At 28.5% G+C, this 11,652-nt stretch overlaps 2 long non-coding RNA genes and 1 other non-coding gene across 3 annotated transcripts; 1 reads left to right on the forward strand and 2 right to left on the reverse strand.

Moving 5' to 3' along the window:
- Positions 1-1,855: 1,855 nt before the first annotated feature.
- TRNAA-AGC (transfer RNA alanine (anticodon AGC)) lies at positions 1,856-1,928 on the forward strand. The gene has a single exon. It is a non-coding gene; the product is annotated as a tRNA-Ala (tRNA).
- Positions 1,929-2,760: 832 nt separating this feature from the next.
- LOC140956102 (uncharacterized) lies at positions 2,761-4,616 on the reverse strand. The gene is made up of 3 exons (XR_012171125.1): positions 4,487-4,616; positions 3,489-3,569; positions 2,761-2,896 (listed from the first exon to the last, which is right to left on the reverse strand). It is a non-coding gene; the product is annotated as an uncharacterized lncRNA (long non-coding RNA).
- Positions 4,617-9,751: 5,135 nt separating this feature from the next.
- LOC118058351 (uncharacterized) lies at positions 9,752-11,454 on the reverse strand. Its single transcript, XR_004689167.2, has 2 exons — positions 10,912-11,454; positions 9,752-10,203 (listed from the first exon to the last, which is right to left on the reverse strand). It is a non-coding gene; the product is annotated as an uncharacterized lncRNA (long non-coding RNA).
- Between the last annotated feature and the right edge of the window lie 198 nt (positions 11,455-11,652).

Raw genomic sequence — 11,652 nt, forward strand, 5'->3', positions numbered from 1 at the left:
TGAGAGAGTTCTGCCAATAGTATTTTGTTTGGTTTTTGCAACAATTTAAATTCATTTAAAATCACATTCTATGTTGTTACCGTTTTTCAAATAATTACCGGTCTACCCTTTTGTAGTCCTTTTTCATGATTATAATGCTTGATAAAAGTAGTAAACCTTTTAAGTTTGCTTCCATTACATTCTGCCTCTATTGTTTTATAAATCACAATTTACTTACCATATATTTTTTTTAATTTGTATATCACTTCATTCTTAGTGCGGGAAAAAAATAACTCAATAAAACAATTTAAAATAATTATGGAATTATCACTATAATTGAATTAATGGTCAAAAAGCTCTATAGATAAAATATTTTAACTTTATAATCAAATTAAAAAAATATATATCCTAGCCATCACTTTCACCCTTTTCTTGGACTCCGTTTGGGATTGCGTTTGAAAAGCGCTTTTTCACAAAATTTAAAATTTATTTTTTTTGCTCGGAATTAATATGTTTTTGATATTTTCAAATCATTTTGATGTGCTGATCTCAAAAATAATTTTTAAAAAATAAAATAACATTATTGGCATACTTTTCTGAATGAAAAATATTTTGAAAAGCAACCACAACCACACTTCCAAACACGTTAGCTTGCCCGTAAGTTGACCAAAACAACAACACAATAGAACTTAGAAGAGGAAGGGTGAATATGATAGATGGAACCAATCTTTTAATTTTTGGGATTACAAGTTGTTTGTTGTTAAGGTCTGTTTGTTTATTGAAGTGTAAATATTTTTTCTGGGCACATTCCAGACATAATGCAGAAGCTTGGCTTGTGTAATCATTTGATTTTGAGTAGCAGTATGAATTTGAAAGGTGACGAGCTAAGTAATTTAAGATAAGGTGTATATGTTGGATCAATTAATTTTTTAATTTTAGTAATTTATTTCATTTTTTTTAGATAAAATAGTTAATAGCTTATATATATGATATCTAGTAGGAAAAGATAGTTGATATTTGTAAAATATTCTATATTTGAATATTCTTATCTACTTAAGCAAATATCTTTTTAGAAATAGAAAATAAATGATATTTTAAAAAAGATAAATTCTAAAAATATATATACTAAAAATATTAAAAATGAAAGAAATTATTAACCTCAAGTTTGAAGAATTCATGAAATATTTATAATGCCATGAATCCTTTTTTTTTTACAAAGAGAAAAAGTTAAAAGTGTAATTTTACCCTAATAATATTAATTATAGATAAATATACTTTACACTAGCATTGATAAAAAAAAAAAAAAAGATATTGAAAGACTTTTTACACGTAGAAAAAGTAAAATCTATAATCTATATGGCATTGAATTTTTTTCAAGACTCTGTCCACGAAGTTTTTCTGGGCTAAGTTCATAGACTGAGCTTTTTCTCTAAAAATACCATTTTGATTAATTAGGTGTGCTCTTGACAATGGCATTTTCGAAATAGATGTTCTTGATTGATATTGTGTTACTAGAGCATATTAGATATGCTATTAAAGAGGTTTAGACTTCAATCTCTATATTTTTGTTTTAATCAAAACAATCAAACATGAGGGAAAAAAAAATCTATGAAGAGGGATTTTTGTGAAAATGGACAGAACAATCAAATTTAAAATAAATACTCCAAGGATGACGTGTACTTGAATGATTTTTTTTTTTTTTTAAAAAGGAAGAAAATGAAGCTGATTCTATTATGAAAACAGGGGCTATAGGATCATGATTATGCCCATAAAAATGTTAACGCTTTAATCCTTTCATCACTCCTTCCAAATTTGTGCGGAAGGTGAATCAATATATAACTTTATTAATATATCTTTGGCGAAAAAATAGAAAATAGGGGATGTAGCTCAGATGGTAGAGCGCTCGCTTAGCATGCGAGAGGTACGGGGATCGATACCCCGCATCTCCATTTTTATTTTTAATACTTTATATTTCTTTGTTCTTCGAAAAGGCCTTGAATAGCCTGTCCAATCATGTGGCGTCCATGGCCTACAGTACTGTACTCCAGTGGTTGGGCCGCCAAATGGACGGTTCCATTTCATACCTCAAAGGCCGAAGAATTTTTATAGCTACAAATTACAAGTCTAAAATTTTGACCACTGTAAACCACATGATACAGCTAAGAAGCGAATTATAAACGAGGTTTTTATAAGCTAAAACCCTTCAAGACTTATGGGCTTGTTAAAATTTATGAGTTTATTACAAATCAAAACTCTTAAACATCAAGCAAACTTGTAATTATAAGGAGATATCAAAATACATAATTTTATTAATCCATGTGTGCTTAAAACACAAGCCAAACTAGGAGTCTTCATAGATATACTCAGGTCAAGTTTGGATTTATAATTATATCTAATCTAATTTTTTATATTTTTCAAATTATAAACTCAATCTATTTAATTTTTTTGATCCAAATGAGTTGAATATATCATGTTAAACTGAATTTTAGTAGGTATTAATAGATATCCACGAGTTTGACTTTTATTGCTAAATTTTATTGCTAAATTTTATGATATAAACCTTAAAAATGGACAATAGGTGCCATGAAAGCCCTAATATCAAATGTAGTTTTCATATTTTGCACCACCTTTGTCACGACCCGAATCCCGGATCCGTGACCGGCACATATGCAAGGTTCCGTACCTATGCGAACCCAAACTTACATACAAACTTATCCCTCAAAACTCAATCAGAGTTGTTCAACGCAGCAGTAACAATAAAACTAACTTTATAACATAATTCGATTGTCTTAATACAAGAGTTCATATATAATCATAGTTTTGGAGCACTAACTTGACATAAAAGAAAGGTACAAATTACAACCAAAAAGCAGGTTCGGAAGATTCAACAAAAGTGACTTGCTATCAAGCTATAAGCCTGAAAATGATAAATAATGAGAGGGTGAGTTCAACAACTCAGTGAGTAGATAACGTTCAATATACACACACGAGGTAATACAACAATGAGAATATATATACAATTATGGCTCTAGGTTCTTATTGGAAGGTTTCTCAAATAGGCCATAACAAGAAGATTATATGGTAAAGCTCGTCAGAAAATCAAAATGCAATGAGCATGAGGCTCCGTACTGTGGGATGATCAGTCCACACAGGTTGGTGACTCCCTCGACCAACTAGGGTTCAGATACGATGTGCACAAAGACTAACACTACCCTGTTAGCATGGGTATTCTGACTGACATACCATAGGTTCATAATCGTAATCAAACAAACATATTCATATCTCAAAGCTCAACTCATTACATCAATCAAATGAGGAGCTATCAATTCAGAAATCAATTCAAAATATATGTTGGTTCATATCAAGAATTCAAACTCAATAATTGATCATGCTTTATCATAATAAGGATAATAATCAGCATATATATTATCAAGAAGCATGACTCAATTCATATTAACAAATCAAATATTTATACTATTTCTCATGTATATGGAAAATTATCCACTCACCTGACTCAAAAGCAACAGCACTTAAAAGCAAACACCGAAGAAAATCCTACTGACGTCCCGCCGGTAGAATATCAGGATTATCTGAATACAAAGGAGACATATTCAAGAATGACTCGAAAGAACATATAACCTATTTAATACACTTAACTAAGTGTGTATTCTGTAATCTTATATGTTTTTTAACTAACTAGTCAATTTTCTTAAAAACCCAAAATCTAACGGTTTTCCCGAAATCTAACCCATAATAAAAAAAACTAATAAAATTGGTAATAATTCACTAAATAACCCTTAATTATTCATCAAAATAATCTGAAAAAGCTAGGATTACAGCTAGGGACTAATCTGAAATTTTTCCATATTTTTAAGGCCAAATTGTAACTTTTGTCAAATGGAGGACCAAACTGAAATTTGTCATAAATCCATGAATATACTGAAATTATGACCTCAATTAATCCTCAATTCTGTCCAGGATGTATCATTATGCTTCAGGGACCATTCTGGAATTTTACCAAATTTTTAGGGTCAAATTGTAATTTTTGTTAAATTGGAGGACCAAATTGAAAGTGTTAAATTATCTTATCTATACAGTAATTCTACCCATAATTTATATGTTATTCTGTTCAGAATCTCGGAATATGCTCCAGGGACCAATTTGTAATTTTCCAAAGTTTGGGGACTAAACTGTAATTTTCAGAAATGGAGGGACCAAATTGAATTTTTGTCATTTTCAACCTCTAATCCAGAATTTAACAGAAACCCCACTGTTCTCCCCTGATTTCTCACTCAAATTTCACCATTTAACCAAAACTCCAACTCAAAATCATCAAAATCTTCATAATCAACTAAATCATCAATTAAACACAACAATCAACCTCCATCATTCAATTTAATTCATCAATTTAAACCAAAACACAAATTCTCAAAACCCTAACATTCATCAAAATCAAATTAAAGCTTACTTAAAACATATTATACACATTAAACAACCTAAATCTTACCTTTTTAACTTATTTCCTCAACTCCTTTCCTTTTTCCCTTATTTTCCCCTCTTTTCTCTTCTTCCCTTATTTTCCCCTCTTTTCTCTTCTTCTTCTTCCTTCCTTCTCTCCTGCCGATTCTCTCTCAAAATTTTCAGATCTCTCTTTTTTTTTCTTTCTTTTTTCTATTTATATATCAACTATTTATCCAATTACTACTATACCCCTCATTTAATTTATTCTTACATCTAAGCCTTTAAGGGCTTTATTGTATTTTCCATTCATAAATTTCAAAACATTACAACCTTTAAATTCTAATAATCTCCCTCTCCTTATCAATAAAGAGATAAGTTGTTGTTTGTTACATTAAAGAAATCTTATAGAAAGATTGCTAACAAGAACTTTGAAGTCAAAATATTTCTAATAAAAATAAAAAATAAATATCAAATGCACAGAACTATCATATATAAAGATAAAAAAAAAAAAAAAAGGTATAAGATATATAAGTTGGGTTGCATTGACCCAGTTTCAAAACTTGCAATAAAAGTTTTTCTCTCTAAGTTACCATGTGATTTTTTTTTATTTTTGGTTTATTTGTTGTTATTTCTTTTTATCATTTAATTAAAATATAATTAAATTATTTTATCTTTACACCTAAACATTCATTAATTTGATCATGTATCTACATATGGTGCGCATAGATGAACAGGTAAAGTAAAAACAATAGTCATGAGGATTTGTTTTTGCAAGTTTTTGCGTTAATGGGCAGCCGATGAACCAATCACAGAGTCATTGACTAATTCACAGCAAATCTTTCCATCTTCGCTGTTCAAGATTTGGTGCATTTTAATATTAGCCGAAAGAGAAATCATCTGATATTTTTAGTAATTTAGAAGTATGATATGACCTCTGAGGTAAGTTGTGTTGGGGAGATAATACATATTGAAATCATATTTTTGTTGATACATTACACTGATTATTGATTGAGTCCACAGACCTAAAAAAAAAAAAAATGATTTGAAATCAGTTCACATTGTTTTCTTCTAGTTGTTTTACATTACTAGCTTTTCTTCACAGCTTGTCAACAATAATGGGCGATAATCCAATGGCAATGATTTTTATATAGTTTCAAATGAAAGCTTGATAAAAAATTTAAAAATATATATTTTAAATTAATATTATTTTTATTTATTTTTAGATTTTTTTAATATGCTAATATCAAAAATAATTTTTTTAAAATAAAAAATATTATCTTGATATATTTCTTAAGTAAAAAATACCATAAAAATAATTGTTATTACACTCTTAAATACTCCCAAAATAGTTATCTTTAAAGCTAATCAATAGGAGATTAATGAAGAACCTTGAACTAAAGCTTTTGTTTAGTTTTATGACAAGAGACTATTTCTATTATTTCGTTTCAAACTTTTATGGTTTTTATTCTATCTTATATATCTTTAATATTATTAAAGACTTGCACATCTAGCTGCACAACAAATAAATAATAGTTTTCTTTCTTTAAATCTCATCTGATCTATCAAATTTATTTTATTTTATTTACATAAAACATCTATATTATAGGCCTAAAAAAATAAGTAGGGAAAACTTTGATATTTAAAGTCACAAAGATGAATGCTAACGCAATATATAGTAATAATAAAACCAAGGTTTTTAAGTCCTAAAATCATAGAGGAAAACTTTGATATTTTATTAAAAAATTTAAAATTCAATAATATAATAAAAACTAACACATCAATTATTTATATATAGATCGATATAACCAAGAAAATTCAAAGTTAAGTAAGGAAAAAATAATTAAATCTAAAATTAATTAGAAAAATAATTAAAACAACAAAAATAATATTTTCCAATCATAATTTTCAAATCTCAAATGGTTACCAAAAAAAATGACACCCATGTAGAACCGAGTCTATAAAATCATTTAACAAATTTATAACCAATTCAACTGGTTTAATCACACTGTATATTTGACCTGCTCGGATTGTCGATCGTTAAATACCCCAAAATCTTCACTCTTAATATTGGAAATCGAAAAAAAAAAAAAAAGACAATGGAATCACATCTAACTAATTATATCTTCGTACGGTTGTCCAAGGAATCTTCAATGGTGATGATGGTAGGCTGCATTTGGACCACTAGTAGTAAATTCATTGGACGGTGAGATCCCTGCTCTTGAATATTCCAGAAGGCAGTCTGGATCCTTAAATTCAATCAGAAAATAAAATAAAGAACAGATGCCAATAATTTAAAAAAATATAATTCAATTGTTCAAGTCTAAAATTTATTTATTTTAAAAATTTTATAAATTTTAAAATCATTAAAAACTTATATAATTATTAATTTTAAAATTTATAAAATTAATTGAAATAGATATAAATTATTCTGAACAATCACGTTAATAATATATATATATATATATATATATATATATATATAAAAGAAAACACATTGCAACCAACCAATATTAAGATAAAATAAATAGGGGCTATTTTCTACGGGTGGTATATGGACACGTATATCCCAAAGTGCGTGGCCCACCAGGAGTATGTGATTTGTCAAGGACACCTTAGCAGCATTACAGCCCATTTCTATCAAACAATCGATCAGAGCTCCAAATTAGTCTCTTTCAACTTTAATTGGAACAACAACCACCAGATGACGGATCTGTGCTTTTTATTATTACAAATTTTCAATTGATAATGAAAGTTTGGTATGATTCAGATCGCGTGGAGTGCTTTTTTTTAAAATTATTTTATTTGAAAATATATTAAAATAATATTTTTTTAATTTTTAAAAATTATTTTTATATTAATATATATATATATAAAAACTTTAAACAAAAAAAATTTAAAAATTTAGTGAAACTTGCATTCTAAAAAGCATTTTTAAAGTTTTTTTTTACTTGGAAATGTGTCAAAATAATATTTTGTATTTTTTAAAAATAATTTTTTTTATATCAACACATCAAAATGATCTAAAATTATCAAAAAATATTAATTTTAAATAAAAAATTAATATTTTAAAAAAAATTAAAAATATATAATTTACAGTACAGTTTCAAAATACTTGTGAAGATGACAACAGTCCTTTTCATTTTTTTTTTACCCTTTTGTTTTTATTGTCAACAAAAAGCTCCTCTCGCTGGATTTTAAAAAAGCTAAGTACTAATTAGCAAAAATTTTTAAAAGGTATTCCAAACAAATTAATTACGTCTGTATTTTTTAGAGAGCTTTAAAACTATTCACTTTTTAATTATACTATTAATTATCATTTTTTACAAACAAAAGCATTGATATATTAAAAAGTTGTCGATGATATTTGGGGGGTTTCTGAAAAATCTTTATTAGATTGAAAATTTAAATTAAATATTACAAATAAAATCACCGACAAATTGAAAATCCGTCAGTAATATTTGGAGGTTTCTAAATTTTTTTTGATTAAATTAAATTTTAAATAAATATTACAGATGAAAATTACCGACATAATAGATACAAATATTAATATTTAATTATCTATTTGTAAAACCATCAGTAAAATATTTCCAATAAAAAGACTAGAATCTCTCATGTCATATCAGACACGCCTCTCCTTCTTCTTCCTCTTTTGTCAAAAAACATCAAAACGTCCCCTTTTTTTTTTTTTTTCTTTTCTCCTTAACTTATTATCCTATCTTCTCCTCTCTCTATGTGCACAAGTATGTCTTCTCCTCTCTTCTTTTCTCTTCTCAATGTTTTTTAATTAAAATATCTAGTGAATTTATTTTTTTTTCCTCTTCTCAACTTCACTCGTGATTATATTAAGGTTAGATTTTTTTTCTTCTTTTTTTGTGTTTTTTTTTTTTTGCATTATATTTTATATGATTTTTAATTTTTTTGTTCTTAATAATTGTATGAATGTTGTTTTAGGATTTTTTTTTTCATATGAGATCAATTTTGTTGGATTTTAGCTAAATTTGTTTTTTAATTTTACTGTTCAATTTCAATTATATTATTTTATTTGTTTGTAGATAATGGGTTCTAAAATAGGTTTTCTAGGTTCGGTGGAAATTATTTTTAGTTGATTTATTTATTTGTTATTGTTGTTTTTTTTTTTGTTATTAATTTGTTGCAAATTTGTTTGAGTTGATTTTCTTTTTTTTCTTTTTTTTCCAAGCAACTCGGTTCTTAAGTATTATGGAGTGTTGATTTATATTAACTTTAATTATTTTCTACTTTTGTTAAATAGATTTTTTAAAAATATTTTTAAATAACTTCTGACAGTATTATTGACAGAATGAGAGTATAAATACTGATGTCAGTATATTATAAAGAGTTGAAAAGGAATTACTGAAAATGTCATAGTATCACTGTTTGATCACCGAATAAAATTACATAATGTATTTTTGTCGATTACATGGAAAAATTCTTGAGGGAAATACCGACGAATGAAGTGGGTAATTTTTTTTTTTGCACTTTTATTATCAACAAAATCACCGACGGATCAAAAATTGTTGACAAGAGTTTTACCAGCAAAGAATTTCTATCCATGAGCCTAATGATAAATTTATTACTGATGAAATGAGAGTATAAATACCAACAAAAAATTCTATCAGTATTTCTTAGAATTCTGGTAGTGATCTAGTATATCATTGTATCAATATTTTAAAAACATAATATTATCTTATATACATTATATTTTGAGTTTATAATTATTTTTTAGTAGAAAACACATTAGCAACGCTTGAATATTTTTTTATATTACAAAAATTGCTTTAAGTCGCAGCATAGCACATCATGGGCCAATGATGTCAATCAATTAACTAAGTTCCCTCTGTAGATCATATGGGGTCGCTAAGATTCAAATTCTTGAAGTTAAATAAATAAACAAATATTTTTAACTTTCCATATCAATTCTTTAAAAATTTTTAAATGGAAAAATTATTAAAGATAGATAGAATTCTATTGAATTGTTTTTAATAATTAATGTGGAACATAAAGTTTAGATGATCGTCCAACAGTCAGTTTAGTGAAAACTCCGATTAAACTAAATAATTTGTTTTAATTTCTATGAGGAACTACTCATCTAATTAGCTTAATTCTTCTTTTCCATTTAATAGTCATACGAAAAATATTATTTATAATTTCCTACTTATGTAACAGAACAAATCCTCTAATTGGATACAAACCCAAAATGAAAGTGCAAAGGACATAAATTGTAACCATGAAAATTAATGAAAGAGGACGTGGGAATAAAAATATTCCCAGAGGACAAAGAACAAGTTCCCTGGGCATCTCAATACAATAACTGTAGCCACATTCATTTTCTAAATATATTATTTCTGAAATGATTTTCAACATATTTTACATAATAATTAGTTGTAATATTGTTTTCCTAGTATTGTAGTGCAGGCCAGCACGTAAAATACATTTGGTCTGATCATTAATAGTAGAGGAGATTGGGTAATGCAATAATTATATCTCTCCCAGGAAATTCTACAACGTTGTGCTGTCATTTATGACACATGATCTTTTGTCTCTTAAAAAGCATGTAGTAGTCTAGCTTCAAGTCAAGCAGCAGCCACAGTTTCACTTTTACGAGAAGACTTGGAGCTCGTGGTGGATGCTGATGCATGGCGTTCTCCTTTCTTTGATGCTATCATAACGTTGCGGTTTTCTTTTCTCTCGTCTTGTTTCATCTGCTGTGCTCTGCACTCTTGACTGCAAAATGCCGTATCTCCCCTGCAATATTATCATGTAGAAAAAAAGAAATTAACTACTTAATACAATTAAGCACTTCATTGAAGAAGAAGAAGAAGAAAAGAATCATCCAATCATCTCCATCCTTGCTAATTGATAAAATCTTTGGCTTATATGGTATGGTACAAGGAGGAGAGAAAATATATCAAAAATATTTGAAGAGTTGAATTTGCAAATCAATTGAGACTAAGAAGGGAAAAAAATAAATGAAAAGGAAAGCTTAGATCGGAGGCATCAGGCATGAGGAGATCAGTTTCGGATCTTATATATATATAAAGAAAACACGAAAGAATCTAACAACAAAACTTCAGCATTCAGTTGAATAAAATACACTAGCTAGATCATAATTGAGCAAAATAGGATGTAATATTATTGGAGAAGATTTCGTTTTTTTTTTTTTTTTTTCTGGAGTCAATAGAAAATGATTTTCCATATGATAAAATTTTACTTCATTGCATAACATTTTTCTTTTTTTTGCTAAATTATTCATTTCTCATCATTCACGAAGCAAAATAACATATACGGGATCATAGGTAGATCCTTACATGTCCAACAAGCTTCCAAGCTAAAAATCCTTCCGAATTAATGAAAACAAAAGAAAAGCTACGAACTGGAAAAAAAAATCCCTTCAAGAAGACAAAAAAAATCTAAGAAATAATTCGAAAATAGATATATGTATGTAAATCATACCTGTACATGTATAAATCTTTCCCAGGAAGCCAACCGGCGTTTACAAAGGCCACAGGTCCGCAAAGAAATGAGAATCCTCCACAAAATGATTACCAGAGCCACTGCTCTTATGGTGGTTTCTTGGTGACAGCACGGAGGCCAAGAAAGGTTGATCGTTCAAGAATTCACTAGTATTCTCACCACAAGAAGTATCCATCATTTTGTTTTTGTTGTGATAATCAAGAGACCCTTCTTCGAGTCCTGCAGTTGCATGGAGACCCCTGATGATCATTTGATGATTCTGGGTAGTAGCATCAGAAGGCTCAGATGAGCCGGCGCCCACGTTGCTCGGAAGATCAACGGCAATACCAGTCATGCTTGTTGTTCTTCTCATGGGTCCCCTTGGACGCTTCCCTAGTAACATACCTTCTCTCTCTTTGTTCCCTTCTTTCACTATTCAGAGAGAAAAAGATGCTAATCTATTGGTATGGTGAGAGCCGAGAGGGATAATGGAAGGAAATGAGAGAAGATAATTATCCGGGAGGAGTATACTGGGGTGGGGGTTAATGACTGAGAGAGAATCTAGGCCGTTAAGCTTGCGGGAACCGTGTTTCTAAAACACCTCCACGTCAACGCTTCTTAATTTGGCTCTCTTGCTTTTATGAATGCTGTCTCCTCTCCACCCTTTTCTTGGTATTTTATAAGGGTTATTTGTTTACTTGTGATTTTCTTTATGCTTGCAAACAAACTCATTGTTACGTC

This window comes from Populus alba, chromosome 11 (genome assembly GCF_005239225.2).
Source record: "Populus alba chromosome 11, ASM523922v2, whole genome shotgun sequence".
Lineage (NCBI taxonomy): Eukaryota > Viridiplantae > Streptophyta > Magnoliopsida > Malpighiales > Salicaceae > Populus > Populus alba.